Source organism: Pseudorasbora parva, chromosome 9, assembly GCF_024679245.1.
Source record: "Pseudorasbora parva isolate DD20220531a chromosome 9, ASM2467924v1, whole genome shotgun sequence".
In the NCBI taxonomy this organism is placed as follows: Eukaryota; Metazoa; Chordata; class Actinopteri; order Cypriniformes; family Gobionidae; genus Pseudorasbora; species Pseudorasbora parva.
Window position 1 is genome coordinate 35391384 of NC_090180.1, and position 17737 is coordinate 35409120.

The 17737-nt window shown below is 38.2% G+C and overlaps 1 protein-coding gene across 3 annotated transcripts in view; it reads left to right on the forward strand.

The window, feature by feature from the left end:
- The first annotated feature begins 2776 nt into the window (after nucleotides 1-2776).
- Nucleotides 2777-17737, forward strand: part of LOC137089012 (cadherin-7) — a 206627-nt gene continuing 191666 nt past the window's right edge. For all 3 annotated transcript variants that reach the window (XM_067452435.1, XM_067452437.1, XM_067452438.1), the window contains exon 1: nucleotides 2777-2908. The gene's annotated coding sequence lies outside the window, so the exon portion shown is untranslated. The remainder of the gene's footprint in view (nucleotides 2909-17737) is intronic.

Below are 17737 nucleotides of genomic sequence, written 5' to 3' on the forward strand. Positions count from 1 at the left end.
AGAAAAAACAGAAAATGTATTTTTGTCTCATGGGGATGAAAGACTACAATTCCCAGAATGCTTCGCTGCCCTGTGAGGCCATTCCCAAACCTACTGGATTACTGTGACTGAGTTGGAGAAGACACTACAATTAAAAACTGAACGTGTCTGTTCAATATAATGAGTGAGTCACCGCGCGAGTATCACAGCACTGAGCAGTAACTGCAGGAGTGAGATAAATGAGCTGATGAGCTCTCGTTATGAGAGCTGAGGTAATCGCGACTACATTCGCGGCATACATTCAGTCATAAATACATTCATAAAAACACTTAGTTCTTTCAAAAATATATGTGCTCATTAATGTATATTTACTTCTTTCAAGTAATAAAGTATTCTTGTACGTTTATAATATGCCATTGAAAATACATACGGGTGAGGAGTTCGAATGCCGGTCGCCATGTTGCCCCTCCATCTTGAAAGTATATTAGCCAAAAAGGGACATACCCGTAAATTCAAGCTTCGCCTTTAGCGTTTTAACACTCGATGGCACCGTGTCGAATGTGAAGAAGGGGAGTGCCATGTTAAACTTGGACTAAGTCGGCCACCGTATGAGTTAAAATGAAATTGGAATTGAGAGGAACAGAAACTGGATGGTCATATACCTTTTCACCACTAGATGGGGGAAAATACAGCTACAGTGTAGCTTTAACATGGAAATCATTCACTCCAGACACTCTATTCGCGTTTGGTGTGAACGTACCTTTACAGTTCCCACTGGATTTCGTCCTCTACAAATAAACTTAAAAAAAGACTGAACCTCGTCGTCGGTCCATCAGTCGTAATTTTAAAACTCCATTGTTGATTTGAAAAACAAATGACTCTTTGGCCAGCTACAAACTGGCTGCGTGGTGTTTCCGTTTTTATTTCGGCTCCTCAACAGGTTTGAGTGTACACACTGCCTGCTCGAGCCGCGCGTGCATGCTAGAAATAAAACTGACGCCTATTTTTCACGCGACATGCAAACGTGTTGGAAGTGTTTCCAAGCAAAATATAAAATAGTAAAATATGTTTGTGGCAAGCAGCAAGGTGAGGGGCCGTGAGAGCGGGCCGGTGGCGAGTGTTAATGAGCGCCAGCTGCGCGCCACACCGGTTTTGTCTAAAGACGAGAGAGGACCACTTGAATGGATTTATGTTACCGGAAGCCAGTGATTACATTTTATAAAGTTAAGCGTACGGATCATTTTCTTACAAAAACTCATTGCTTGGCTTCAGAGGGCCTTTATTAACTCCCTGGAGCTATATGGATCACTTTTACAATGGATGCACTTTTTTGGGCTTCAAAATCTACTGTTCCCTCCCATTATAAAGCTTGGAAGAGCCAGTATATTTTTAATATAACTCTGATTGTGTTCAGCTGAAAGAAGAAAGTCATAAACACCTAGGATGACTTGAGGGTGAGTAAATTATTGGACAATTTTCCTTTTTGGGTGAACTATCCCTTTAAGATATGAAGATCACATGTACCAGTGCCAGGGGTGAATTTTTGAGGGTAAAATCCAGTTATTTCAGTAGAAATCCATGCAGTTAGTAACTTTGCAAAATAATTCCCATTGCAAATTTTGCAAAAAGTTCAAGTTGGTCACGCAAATTCGCCACACTGACCAAAAGAAAGTTGGTTGGTTTGATTTTTGTTTGAGCAGTGCCCCACAAAATGTGCTAATGTGAAAGATTTTGCTGAAATTTTGGGCAACACTTTATTTAAATGTCCTTGTTACACATGATGTTACTACAATAATAACTAAATTGTGCATAATTACATGCAAATAACGCTAAACGAAACCCTGTTCCGAACTAAGTAAGTAAGTACAATAGATATTATAATTGCACTGTAACAAGGACACCTTACAAAAAAATTTAACCACATTTTGTGACTACACTGGTGTTTTAAAGAAAGTTAAAGTGGTCCAGGGTTGTTTTACACTCTTTTGACTTTCATTGTCATTTCATTGTTTCATTGTAAAAGCAGTTAAAACCCTCTTCAAAATATTGTCTTTTCTGTTCATACAGGTTGGGTGTATTATGATGATGGATTTTGTAATTTTGGGAGAACTATCTATTTTACCATAAGTGCCAAAGGAGATAGTTAAAAGTATTTTAATACATAAGGATGTTTTTAAACGACTGTCAGGCATAAAGGAGGTGATACTGGAGCTGAAGGACGACGTGGGTCAGAGACTCCATCACTTTTTTAAAACAGTGCCCTTCAAAGCCCAACAGATACACAGACACACGTACACACACACAGAGGATGCCTTGGCAGCAACACCAAACAGAAAGAAAACAGTCATTCCCGCGTGGATAAATACGTCCATTTATGCTTTGACTGGCTCCTTTCTGCTTCTATGATAGAGAATGGATGCTCTTTTTAATATGGGACTCACATAATGTTTCTGTTGTGCTGTCTTGCCTAAGAGAAATTATATAAATGTGGGGGGAGATGCAAAGAACTGCACTCACCCAATAGTCTACGGACATAATAGGGGAGTAATGATGTTGTAAATTGTGATGATTGCAAAATTATAGGAATTTATTTTCTATTATACATGGGATTTCTGTAAGAGATAGTTGTCATGATTGTTGTGATAGGCTGCAGACTGCTGAGAGCGAGGGGTAGTGAGTACGTGATGAGGGATTTTAAAACAGTCGTTTTATTATATGAGAGAGAGAGAGAGAGAGAGAGAGAGAGAGAGAGAGAGAGAGAGAGAGAGAGAGAGAGAGAGAGAGAGAGAGAGAGAGAGAGAGAGAGAGAGAGAGAGATGCGATAACAGCGTTTGCCCTGTTCATATTTGACTCAGTGCTTGTCATTGAACACCGACAGACTCACACGGCGCAGAAAAGAAAGTCCACGCATTAAGATCGACATACCAAGGTAAAATATTCATTTTTTTCTATGATCACTTGACACTCGGGAGGAATTTAACGCGAGCTATCAAAGCCAGAGCTTCTGTCTTCTTCATATTTTATTGCCTAGTCTCTTTTTGAATTTTGGATTAAGGAATAAGCAGCCCGGTGCGCCGCACGAAGGATTTATTTGCAAATGTATTAATTTCAAATGAAATATACTACATATATTTTTGTGTTTGTTCCCTAATATTATGTTGGCTTTAAACCACTGTGAATAAGAAGAACACCACCGTATTTTGTTCAGTTTGTGACCGTTTGAATTTTTATTAATGAAGTCCACTGTTGTTTTTACCAATGTAGGCTATAGATCATTCAATACTTAGTCAATACAAAGTAGCCTACCGATGTTCCCCATTGACAGTGTCCCAAAACTCCAGTATATGCTACTCCAGGACGTAGGCTACTAACTGGGTGATAGGCTGCATGCATGCGTCCTTCCTATTAAAGCGGTGGTTTTGTGATATATGAGTTATTAAATACGTGGGTCACTCTTGGGAAACGCGGACCTTCCACACTACTGGGCGCGCGAAGGAGTTGAAGCAGATGGCGCGAGCGCTTCTGTCTGTCTGTCACCGTTCAGGGAATCGCGGGGCAGCAGCTTACACGTTTACCGACACCCCGGGTGTTCGCGGGGCACATATTAAACGGTTAGTCCTTTCTTAACGACGGCTTCACTGATGGCACTCATTTGTGTTCCTAATAATGTTTTTAGGCGCAAATTAAGTGAGTCTGGCTGCGCGTGAGTGAGCGCTCGGCGGCAAGGCGCTGGATACGCTCTGCTGCTCGTGCCATGTGTTTCCCTAAATATATTAATAGCGCGAATGCCCTTTTAACAGGTCAGATTCAGTTTTTTTGTTGTTGCCAGGTTTATTTGTAATAGTGATTAGTTGGCTGTACTAGCTATAGTTTGCTGCTGCTTTCATCACCCATGGGTTGCGTGAAGAAGCCATAACCTGTACAGGCTATGTGTTTGGGTTTGAGTGTGCTTAATAGGTCTGACCTCCGTAACCACCGAAAAGAAAGTCCCAAAAAAGGACTTTTGTGGTCGCAACCACACAATTTAGAGTTAGTCAGGGAGTACAAAAAAGTCGCGTTCGTTTCAAGTGGTTACCATAGCAACAGCAGGCTGGTAGATCACTTTTCGTAAAGGTATGGTATGGTACATTGACAAAACAAAAGTAACGTTTGAATATAATCTCAAATCCTGCCTTGCATTTTTTTTTTTCTTGTTTGAGAAGCCATTTTAGTTGGTAGGGAAGAACAGATTATCTCAATTTCCATTTCATGGCAACTTTAAATTTGTAATGTGCTTGTACCTATATAAAAGGCTTACTTTTTTTTCTATTTTAAAAGTAAAAAATCTATTCTTATAGTAATCCTACTTATAGTAAGTCCAATAAGTAATTCATGGTGGATTTCACAACATAATGGTTTTACACTGTTTGAGGATTATTGACCCAAACAATCTGAATTGTGGGCGGGACTAGCCTATTTAGTCCGACCACTGGCAGATGAAGTGAATGCATTTCAGTTTGTTGTCGCTAGAGGCAGGAAAGTCATACTTTACACATCTCTAAATGAGGGGATGAACTTGGATATTTCTAAATGTGGGGAGATGTTTTTTGTTGTTGTTGTATTGCATTGCAATGCAGTGCCTGATTGTAAATTAGGCTATATTTTTGCACTTGTTGGCATTTATTTTGATTTTGGACCAAAACTGTTGCTTAGGATACTAGTTCATGGGATGTAGTATTGGATATTTTTGTGTAATAAAAAGATTTGGGGAGTCTTGGAACACCAGAAGAGCTGAAAGCCATTTGTCCCTTGTCACGCTGGGCCAAGAAAATAATAAGCAGAGGCAGAAATTCTCACAGAAACACTTGTATATTAAAACATACTTGAGGAGCAGAAAGGAAGCTTAAAGATGAACCAAAAAGAAGACATAACTTTATCTTTAATGTTTAATCATTAGTCAACATTAGTCAGACAGTCTTTGCACTCCAACGGTGTTTACATTGTATTATGGGCTTATGATGTCTACACAGTACACACCTTTCTTTTTTATCCCCCCATTTGGTCCTTTCTTGTACTGTAATTGTCTGTGTGTGCCTTCAAACAAAATGCATTTTCCCTTTGATGATTTTGCTTTATCAAAGGGAGCAAGATACAAATTGATTTTCGTTGTTGTTGTTTTTATGTGAGTATATGCAGGAAAAAAAGTTTTTGTGTTGCACAAAATCCCTTTCAGCTTGGCTAAGCTTCAGCAAGGGGAGGTTCAGTGTTACAAAATGGGCCAGGCAGGAGGCAGCTTGCAGTTCGGGTGAACACTCCTCTGATTTTATTTAACACGACTCCAGTAATCTGTGTCAGCAATAAGCTTGTAATTGTTTACACCCAAAGAGCTCTTGCATTTACTGAGGGAGAAATGGAGAAGGAGAGATGGTGTGAGGGGAAAATGAGGAGGCATCCATGCTGAAATACACACAAGACATTGGCAATGACTTATGTTGGGTAAAGGCATTCCTTGCAAGAGATGGCAAAAGAGAAATATGGTATTGTCACTGAGAAGACTGTCTGACTCACAGCCTCAGGCATTACTTTAATTTACAATAGATGCAGCGATGAGTACATGCAAGGAGGAGAAGTAAAAGGAGGAATGGTGAGTGTTAATGGGTTTTTGTTGTAAAATCCAAATCTGAAATATCTGCTGCCGTAATTTGAGAGAAGGGCCCATTATGCAACAACTACACAACCTTAGTAATTTGGAAAGCAAGTGTTTCTGTTTCCACAGAAATAAAGGGAATTGTTCCTCTAAAGAGCTTCCATCTACAGCAGGCTATTGAGTAAAATAAAGTCGACAAGCTTTATCAGATGAGAGGCCCTCAGAGACCAAGTTAAAGTGAGTATTGAAGCTAACGTGGGGCTCTCTTTACCATCCCAGATTAGTATCATGCAGATTGTCTCTTTGGATCCTTGCAGACTGCTGTGCCTCTTTCTGACATGGCATTTAGTGTCAGCGACATAGCGTAATAGCTTGTTTTTATGTGTTCATAAGTGGAACATAACCAGCTAACTAAACACAAAAACCTTTTAACGGTTGTTTCGAAACTTCTCTAAAAGAAACAGTGTGCCTCTGCAATTTGATAGGAGTGACTCAAGGTAATGACCTCTTTGGTTCACCATGAGAAAGAATCAGGTTAAGTGAGCAAATCAGGTGATGCTTTCAATCTCTCTGGTGTTTAGAGAGCTCACCGTGATAAGTAAAAAGCCCTTGTGCTGGTAGAGCAAGAATCTGCATATTATTATTATGATGCACTTCAAACAGCTTTATTATTTTGTAATTGTAATAATTTTCTGAATATATTGTGGGAGGCAGTGGAGCTTTTTGTGCCAAAGGCAGGAAGTGGTCTTCACTGATAGGCAGTAAGTGGGACTGTTGTATGCTGTTGAAGTGAAAAATAAAGTATCGCTTGAAGTGCTATTGGCACCGAGAGTGAATATTCGGCACTAGAAATTAAACTGAAACTATTTATTCCCATGGACCTAACCACACTTGGTCCATTGACAAATTGTGAGATTGTTTTCTTCATGTTGTAGGTTAATTTCCACCTTTGTTTACTGAAAAATACTCAGTAAACTCAGTATATCCATCCATCCATCCATCCATCCATCCATCCATCCATCCATCCATCCATCCATCCATCCATCCATCCATCCATCCATCCATCCATCCAACCAACCAACTGTAGAACAACTCCGGTGTTTGATCATGAAATAATTTCTTTAAAAACCTTGGTCCATGTTCCCAGGTATTGTCTTAATGTTGCCAAATCCTTTTCAAGGCAAGACATTTCACTCTGCAGCCCTCTTGGCAACGACCCCAGGCAGCTATTTTCTATTGGATTAATTCAACTCTTGTCTGCTTGAATGGGGCAAGACTGAAATCTCCAAAATTGTTTGCACATCAATAACATAAAATCAGCAATAAAATCTGGCAACAATGGCATCATAAACTTTATGTCTTTAGCTCAAATATTGAGTGTTGTGGCATCCCATTCATTTATCTACAAGTAGGCTCCAGCACTCCTCTGTGACCAACATAAGAAAAAAGTGGATATAATAAATGAATTTATTTATCTATCTCTTCCTTCTTAAACTGTCTGTTATGAAACCTAATCTCACAGGGACTGAACATGTGAATGATCTGGTTTATTGGTTTATGCCATTCTAGCAGTCAGACAAACATTTGAATGACAACTATAAATCCTACACTATGATTAGTGCCACTCTGTAATACAGCTCTCAAACATCAGTCGCTCTTCCAGCTGGAAGTATCGTCTCTTTTGATGGTGAATTATAATCCAAATGATTTCTTTGACACTAAGGCTACTAGTATCTTAAAGACATATTCCAAGTTAATATAAATCTGCAGCATTTGTAGCATAAAGTTGATCAAAGTTGACAAACAAAAACAGATTTGTTCTTAGTTTCCTTACAAAAGAAGCAGAAGCATAAATCAATATTATTTGAGGTACTTGCAATGGTAAATAGGGCCTATTTTTGAGTATTTAATTAAAAGAACTGTGAATCTTATAATTTTATAAATGTACTTTACTATTCTGGTAACACTGTATAATTTGATTTGCAAAGCTGTTTAATCATCATTTGCAGTTGTTTTAGGTTGTGAAGCTTAATGACAACTAAGTTATAAAACTGGATAGAATGTCATACAAGGTTAGAAGCTATTTTTTCACACTAAAATCATCTTTACACTAATATTGTTTGTTTTGTTGCTGTTCTATTGAAACTTCTATGCCAGTACCTCACTGTAACCCAGATTTATGCTTCTTTTAAAGATGTGGAAATTAATAACTGTGGTAATCATCATTACGCCCACACAATTTTATAATTGAGTTTAACATGCACTGATCCCAGAAATTCCTTTAATCTGGAATATTGCTGAGTTTTCATGCAGAGAGATGTGGACATTACAGAAGCTCCATCAGTAAGTGTCCATTTTTCCACCACCACTTGTATTGACAACATCTCTTTAGTGGCGTGTGATCTGCGCTTGACTATAAATGTGAGCGTGTGATGTTTGCATTAGGCTGAGGCCTCTCTCTGTGATTGTGTGAAAGGGAGATTTTTGTCTAGGAAAATGTGTGAGGTCATGAAAGAGACTAATGTGTCAGAGCCCAGCCCCTGACATGGATGTCCAACAGGAATTGTGAAAATCCTATTGTAAATTTGCCTACTCTTCGAAGATAATTGGCTTATTTCTGTGTTAAATTGGTCTGTTCTACAGGATGTTGAGTGGGTTTAACACGCTCTCACTGCAGACACAGTATGTCAGTTTCTGTGGGACTCAGATGGGTATTACACGCAGAATTATTGTATGACAATGATGGACTGATATCTGTGGAGGGCCTGAAGCAGAGGAAGAATGTACGATGGCAAATGGACTGGCATCCGCTTTATCAGACAGACAGACAGTCAGTCAGACAGACAGACAGACAGACAGATTCTCCCTCACACAGTCAGGCACTGCCTCTCTCGAAGAGCACAAATCACCAGTGAGATGGCTGCCTGGATGGCTTTGGCGAATTTTAAATGTGAAATGTCATTATTGGTTGCCTTTTTGGCTCATATCGAAGGATGGTTGACCTTCATCCTGTTACTTGCTGTCAGTTACTTGTTGTCCTCCTACATAAACCCATGCAAGTCGTGAACAAAACAGAGTTACCACCAATTTACCTGGTCTTATTAGAAAGTAGAAAAGAAAAAAAAAAGTCTGTTGCATTTTCCCCCTAGCTGAGATCTTGAGATCTGAGAGCTACGGCTTGAGCATTTCAAATACAATGTTCTAAACAAAGCATATAACAACCTCTACAACCAGCCTTCTCTCATGCCTGAAGTCCCAATTATGTCACATTTGAATCCATGAGTCAAACTTCCAGTGACCCTGACAATCATCTTTCCTCACCTTGTTGAGTTTTAGACCTCCGTCTCAAAATCTTTCCAATTTGCAGTCGAATGGAAATGTTGTCTCGCTATGTACCTTAATCATTATCTCCACATCAAACGAACTGAGCAGGCCTCAGTTTATGGCTTTGAAGATTTTTCTCATCAGTCTTGTGCCTCAAGGAGCCGCTAGATAAGTGTGTGTGTGTGTGTGTGTACACTCAAGCACATTTTAACCCTTTAAAGGAATATTTTAGTTCAGTACAAGCTAAGCTCAATAGACACCACTCGTGGCATAATTTTGATGAACACAAATTACTTTTCACATGCTTCCCTTTTCAAAAAACATAGAAATCTTGGTTACAGGTAGTCACTTGCAATTGTAAATGGCGCCCATCTATAAATGTCAAAATACATACTTTTTCAATATGTTACTACTTTGTTCCAATGATAATGTAGCACTAGCCTAAAACAACCATAACAATTATCAGCTCAAACAATACAGGTTTGTCCCCATTTAACCCATTTAACTTCATCGCAAGAGCTGCAGTGTAACCTAGAGATTTAGAAAAAGGCAATCAACATTACACCACAAATACTGTCGACTGAGCTCAGCTTGTACTGAACCTGGAATATTTCTTTCAATGCAGTGAAATCCAAATTTTGAAAAATGAAGCCTGAGCTCAAATAGTTAACATCAAGAGCCCTGAGGCACAATGTATCCCGTGTACACACTTACACTGGCAAATGACAGATGAGTTTGTCAGCAGTTGCAGCTGCTTGCAGGGATAGAATTAGACACCAGCATTTATGAAGGCAAGAGTTCCGTAAACAAGTGAAGCAGAGTATTAAAATAAAACTTCTCAATGCAAAATTAATTTCTTTGAAAATAAATATGTAATGTTTGCTTGATTTCCACAGACAAGTTAAATACAAGTAGTACTATTGGGAACTATTTAGCAGATAAAGGAGCAACTGATGCTGTAGAGTGCTGAAGTGAGATTGGTGTGGAGTGTAGTGTGGTGAATATAGTTCTTCTGCACCAGGGGTGTCCAGTCCTGCTCCTGCGGACCAACATCCTACACTGTTTAGCTCCAACCAGCTTCAACACACTTGCTTGACTTGCACTTTCTACCAAATCCACTAGAAGGCAAGCCTCAAAGGTTAGCAAAAAGACCAGATGTTTCTGCTTCAAATGTTGCGGTACACATGGGAAGGAGACCAGAGGCCGTTTTTAAAATGGATGTCAATGAGAGAGGCTTCACTACTACACTGAATAAACTACTCTTGTTGGAAAACGGTTTATTTATCATTTAATTAATTAACAGCCTATTTGACTAATCTTCAACATGTTTGCTCATGTTAGCTCAAGATTTGTTTTGTTTTGGATTGATCTGTTTTTAGAGTTTACACCGGATTTTTTTATTTTTTTTTATTAGAGAAGTAACAGGTAGGATTCAGTTTTCAGCACTTCTTATTCATTTCTATGGTATCCGCAAAATTGGCCGTTATGCTTTCTCCAATGGTAGAGCGTGTGTCAGAAATTGCCCCCCGTAACCTTATTCACTATTCCGTACATTAGTCCACTAATATGAGGGAGTGAATGAAAACAAGTGAATGAATTTGAATACTAAGTATGCTGAAAGGGCTGCCGCTTTTGCATAGTGTGTGCTTGCTGTTTAATAGTTATTTGAAACTTTGCAAACTGCAGCTCTTGAAGTAGGTAATGGATAAACCTTAAAGTCCTCCTGTAATCAATAATTTTATCCCTTAAAACTAATTTTTGATCACTAAAATGATAGCTTGACTGTAACTCTACACCCTGCCTCATTTATTAAGCATGTTTATATGGATATGCAAATTAGCCCCGCCTCCACCCACTCACACCAGCTCAGAGATCCACTTGTTGACGTTATTGGTTACAAGGTAGTTGTGAGAACCACCAGTGATTTCAAACTGTGTTTTTGAGACTGCCTTTACTGCAGTTTAATATTCAGCAATGGTGTTGACTTGTGAATTTGCACATGGTTTGTATTAAAGCATATCTTAAAACACCACATAGACATAAAACAACATTAAAAACTTTTTTCACCACAGTGGGACTTTCATTAAACATTTTAATTATCCATTAAAATAAAAAAAGCCCTATTTAAGTGTATAAGGGGTGATTTTGGACACAGCCCACAGACCTTGATGTGCTGTTTTAGGTGTGCTAATTAGAGTTGGAGCTAAACTCTACAGGACAGTGGCCCTCCAGGAGAAAATTTGGACACCCCTGCTCTACACATTTAAAGTCAATTTACAACCAATTTCACACCTTTAATGTGACATATTTCCCGGCAAAATACTGAGGGAAAACATGTACTTTGATTGTTTGATCAGGAATTGATTGGGATTGTGAGAAGTACTCTTAATTGACGCCACTGTACTCTATTTTGTGACCAAAATCCACATGCCTTATCTATATATGCTTTATAAACATACTTAGATACTGCCTTTTACTTACCTTACCTGACACTAAATTACAAATACAAGTTTTTAATCTTCATTTTTTAGTTTCATTTCATAAAGTTGAAGAATGTGGATTGTTGTAGACTTTAGATTTTGCAAAACAAACATGTTGGGTAGGTGGGACTTGAACTTGGGTCACCCGAAGCACAATCACGCCACATGTTGGAGCGCTGCCCACGAGGCTATCAGCTTTTAAATATTTTAAATATCTAATAAATCAAAGCCTCAAAGAAACACTTTTTAAATCCATAACATCAGTCAAATGCAACATTTAAAATATACTCACATAAGCACTTTCATTTAAAATGTCTTGGAAATGTCTGTACGTACATATCTATATAAATAATTCCTAAGGTTTGGTACAGATCAAAACAAATTATTTACATTTCTCTTGATATCATTCCTTGGGTGTTTTAGAATTCTTCACCATTGCTTTCGCTTCCTGACATTATAAATATGGCGGCTGTGAGAAAAAAAACAAAACATGCGACTGAATATGATGGGTACTTGGAGATACTGAAACATAAAGAGGTGGCATAAGGAAAGTTGTTGAAGAGGCGGAGTGACAGTTTGATGAAAGACAGTTTTTAATATAATGCACTGAGGGACATGTATAAAGAAAGTAAATAAGGTTAACTTTGTTTCCATATTGAAGCAGGTGTATCACTCTACATTTAATTAAAACATTGCCATTGATCATTTAGAAGCTCAAAGATCATTGATTGTTAATTGGTTTTCCAACATTAGTAGCGAGCATTAGTGCAACAGAGTTTCTGTGCTATTGTATGGTCTTTTGTTTGTGTACAAAACCACAAATGCATCACCCACGCCATTGTTTAACAGTGTGTTCAAGTACCACACCCCCCCACCACCACTTTTTTCAATTTGATGTAGAAAATGTGCATTGTCAGTGTGAGTGTGTAAGGATTTTTTCCAACAGCTCTGTTTACCAGTGTGAATGATTACCCTCGTTTGTTAAAATATGACTCCGATTATTTGAGTCTCCAGTGGAGAGAGCCTGAGATTCTAATAACCAGAAGAGGAGTGTTGTGAACCTGGTTCATTGGGAGCATAATTAATGGAGTGCGGTTCAGTTGTCATGCATGATATTTCAGCTCTGGATATACTTGAGGAACTCTTTTGATGAATAGGCAATTAGAGAGAGTCCCCCTCTGTCTGCTGCCTGACTGATCTCCTTTTAACAGCATTTCTGTTTCTCTGATACAATGCAAAATGAATCATCAATACCTGGGTCCAGGGAACGCTGAGCTCCTGAATTTAATTGTAATAGGGTGTCGAGAACTGTTAGTGTATGTGTGTGTGTGAGACTATATATATATATATATATATTATATATATATATATATATATATATATATATATATATATATATATATATATATATATATATATATATATATATATATATATATATATATCATGTGTGTGTGTGTTTCTGGCCCTTGATTATTTGCAGTGAATTGTCTGAAGCCAATCAATAAATATGCATTTCGAATTTTTATACCTGAAATATTCTTGGCTCGGATTTAATGTTGATGTCTCTAGGTTGCTGTGTTTAATGCTAATTCGTTATCGCTTGCCAAAGTTTGGCAGAGTCTTAATTGAGTCTTTTTTTCCTGCTCTTTTTTGATGCATTAATCCTGTCTCACAATCCTGTATTTTCCTTTTTGCTCAGATTGATTCTTATTAAAAAGGCTCATCACTCACTTCAATTAGAGAGGGGGGTGGTGGGTTTTGATTTTCAATGGCAGGCTTAAATCTTGTTTCTTGCTTTTTCTTTTTTTGAGGCCTAATCGTAAAATTGTTATATTATACATAATTGATGATCTGCTTGGAAAAGAGGGATGCAATAAACAGACGACTTCTAAATGTTCAAAGGAGAAATCTGCTTGCGTTCCTCTATATTGTGTGTCCCACTGAGACGGTGACTGATTCAAACAGAGAGAGGGGATAAAGGGAAAGTGTTGTTTGAACTTGCACGGTGAACAAAAATGCGCCACAACGATCAAGCCTGCCGGTCGAATGGCACACTCATGTATAAGGTGTCCTCACATACAGGGTTCAGAACATTTCTCTATCCACTCAGTAATTCACTCAGTAATGCCATTTCAGTTTACACAGACACTGAAGCTGATAGAAAGATGGCAGACTGAAGCTCAAGGGGCAATCCCATCAGGCTTTGCTGCTGCTGAGGTGATAGGACCAGTGATAGGTGCTGGAAGGACTCACACACAGTAATTGCAATTGTTTTATTGTGGTGGCGGTAGTAGCATGTGATGTTATTTTATTGTGTGGAGCATCTTACAAAGGTTATATACTGCAACTACACAACACTCAAATTTTTTGTCTGAATCTGAGTTTAGATGAGCCACTGAAACGTTTTGTCTGAATCTGATTTTAGATGAGCCAGTCTGCTGCAGGACAGATCTGTTAAAAAACGGCCGACCAATGAAATAGGCATACCTGGAGCTTCTGAAGGGACAGTAAAACACGTCTTGGTGGCGCTCAAGCACAAAACGCCACAGCGACAGCAAAAATCTAGATGAGAGGGAGTCGTTGTGGAGAGGAATTGCAGATCAAATAGCATTTGATCGTGAGTTTCCATTGATCCTATTTGATCTGCAATCAAATCAAAAGCACCAACACTGTCAGAGTATGTGAATTTGCACGTTCACTCGGGGCATCACCAGTGAAAAATCGCTTGGGTATATGTGTCGAAAAGCCTCTTAAAGTGCAATAATCGTCCTGCTGTATGTGCATGAGGTTTAACGGTCAAAATATTGAATTGTTTGAGTAGAGCCAACTCAAATTAAACAAATTAGTTCAAACAAATGAACTTTTATGAGTATGTAGAACATAATTTTTTCCCCCGTGTTCTCAAAACTGACACATTTTGCATGTTTTGAGTTTAATGAACTTGTTTCTAGGGATGGGTACCGAAAACCGGTATTAAACGGGCCCCGGGGGTGAATTTTGAAAGACCGTTGTATCGATAAGCTCGGACCTTATCGGTTCTTCTGTCGGTACTTTTGAAAATACACGTGTGGAGAAAGAGAGAGAGAAAGAGAGAGAGAGAGAGAGACCACGAGCAAAACGACAGAGGGCAGAACTAGTCAAACATAGCCTGGTTACACTTTAGATCTGTGATAGTCTGATTTTATTTTAGATTTTGGCTTCCAAAGATTAAAATAATATTTATGTCTAGCGCAACTTATGTAGGCTAATTCCCTTTGCAGCAGTAGCCCACGCTGTCATTTCTCCATAAAACTCAAACGCAATGACAGAATCAGCACGATCAGGGATTGTTGTAAAATACAGTCTAGCTACTGTTGGTAAATTGTGGGGTGCGTTTTAATAATAAAAAGAGCGATTAAGCACAAAAATGTGCGCAAGAGGATGTTCCCAAGTCGGCGCGCGCCCTCCGAAACAGCCCGCAACGAGACGAGCAAATTACACTTTCGGTTTCACACTCGCGTCTAAACGATCAAATCAGAGCCGGCCCTAGACCTTTGGGGGCCCTAAGCAAAATTTGGTTGGAGGCCCTTGACCGTTTTAAGTAAGGCCTAAAGAAAAGCAATGACTACCTTATAACTATACTGTACATATATCTACTGTTACTTTAAAAATTTGTAGTCTATTAAATTATGTTTTAATTATTCTATGTAGCCTACTGTATGATAATTATCTTTTTTTTACGCTGCTGGTCCTGAGTACGTATTTCGTTCTTATGTGGCAACATGTACAGAACGTCAATAAAAGACCTTGAGTTCTTGAGTTGAGTTCCATGTTTGGTGTCTAACAGGAAAATTATGATACCACTGAGCTGAATGGCAGTGCAGTGCAATGAACACACACGGATGAACTTGCTGAATAAAAAGACTGATAAAGTGATTTTCACTGACCATCAAAGAAACATTTTTAATTGACTCCAGAGTTTAAAAGGCAAAAACAGCACACGATAACAAATTTTGCTGGACAATAAATTGGTCAAGAAATTATTGCGATAAATGATAAGATTTTTCGTTCTAAACCCATTTTCATCTAAAATAATGATAATGGCATAATAATGCAGGTACACCTTTTTTAAAGATCAATAAACTTTTATCTCTAAAGACTCTGATACGGAAAACATTTTAAATATCCACAATAAATTAACAAAACAACCAAAAAACAAGAAAAGCAATGGACTCTCAGTCTGTTAACAAAAAATACACTTGAATAAATACCAAAAGCAATAAATAAAATTAATGAAAACTGCTTTAGGTACACATTAGGAGTGGCACGGTTCACAAAAGCCACGGTTCGGTTCGTATCACGGCTTTAGGGTCACGGTTTTTAAGTTCTGTACGGTTGTTGTTGTTGTTTTTGCTTTTACTTGTTAACACTCCAGAAATTTACTTCAGCATAATATGATATATAGCTTACTTATCCACAATTCAGGATACAGTATTAACACAATTGTTATATCATGTAATCATGCACAAACTGAACTTGACCATCTCTGAGGAAAGCTAGGTGAGATTTTGATACAGCAAGAGAAAGACATTGATGACAATGCTTTCATTTATTTGGCAAAAAAAGAGGAGAATGTGTATTGCTATCTCTACAGAAACTTATGTGCCTTTTTTAGACACAAATATTGAACTGAAAAATTAACTTGCATTTATCAAACGGCCAACTTCAGTGTAGCTTTAAGCCTTGTTTATACTTGACGCGTCCGCACGAGCGCGGCAAAAATTGCGTCAACGAGGAGTGCGCGAGACCCAATTTCGCTTGGCGGTGTGCACGTCAAATTTTGTAACTTTGCGTGCGGCTCCACAACCGAAGAAGCTCGAGGCGAATCTGGCCGAGCATGACGTCTCATCACGCCTGCACCCAGTCTGCGCTTCGAGTATAATAAACACCTCCCCAAACAGATGAGGCGAGGTGCGTGCGCTCTCTAGGGGGCCCTCTGCAGGCCACGGGGCCCTTTGCAATTGCAAGGGTCGCTTAGTGGCTGGGCCGGCTCTGGATCAAATGTACACAAACATCTATGTCAAAATCCCGGCTTGGAGAGTCTCTTAAACACAACAGTTTAACAGGTTTAGTTTGTGTCTAAAATGGACGTAGGTATATGGATAGTCAGGAGAAAGTGTAGTGCATCTGCCTATTATCAGTCGCCTAGAGCTGCACATCTGTCTTAAAGAGGCAGTGGTGTTAATAAACATGCTGATGAATTACTACGAATTAAACAACCAAATGCAAAGAGAAAATCACTCACAGCTCTTTAATTAATAACTTCAGCTTTATTACGCATTATTTTGGCTATTTATGATAAACTATGCAGTGTTATTTTACTAGAATTCTTCCTGAAATTAAAGCACTGTATAGGCCTATATAATGTGTATTTTTGTTAATTGTGTGTGTGTGTGTGTGTATATATATATATATAATCTCAAAAAGTACCGATAAGAATACCGTTAAAGTACCGGACCGATAAGCAGTATCGGTAAGAGTAGTAATACCGTTAAAATCTTAATGATACCCATCCCTACTTGTTTCTAACAGTAAATGCCAAAATGAAGTGTTATATTATTTTTTTTTGTGTGTGCAAGATTATGTTTGTGTTTTTGTAGGGTTACCATCATTACGACATGTGGAGCATTAGCTAAATTTGAGAACTGATATGTTATTATATTGCTGCCCTCATTCAGCAAGAGCTATGTTATATTAAAGCTAGTCAAGTTTTCACATCTACATTCTTATTATAAGGCATAATGCAAACTATATAAAAGGATAATTTATAGATCCTATAAAAATTATTGGGATATAAAATCAAATAGATTTTAATGGAACATAGCCTATAGATGGAAGTAATGATGCATTAATATCGACCTTGCAGTCATGTGTTAATTCAGTAGCCATTCTGAATGATTTATTAGTTCATTTAGTGAAGGATTCATCAGACTGATTCAAACATGCAAGTAGTTTATGAGACCAAATAACAGTAGTTTGTTTGTTAATCGGATTACATTGTTTGGGCTGCTGTATGTGTTTGCAGGTGGTTAGGAGCTCCATTGCTTAAAGGGATATCTCGCCCAAAAATGTACATTCTGTCATCATTTCCTCCATCCTGTCGTTCCAAACCTGTAACACTTTCCAGCTCCTATACAAAAGAAAATGAATCATGTTGGTGAGAAAACGGTTTGCCTTACATAGTATTTTTTGTCTATACTATGGAAGTCAATAGGAACACAAACAGCTAAGACATACCATTTGTGTGTTTATTGACCAGATATTTTAAATATTGTGACATTTTATA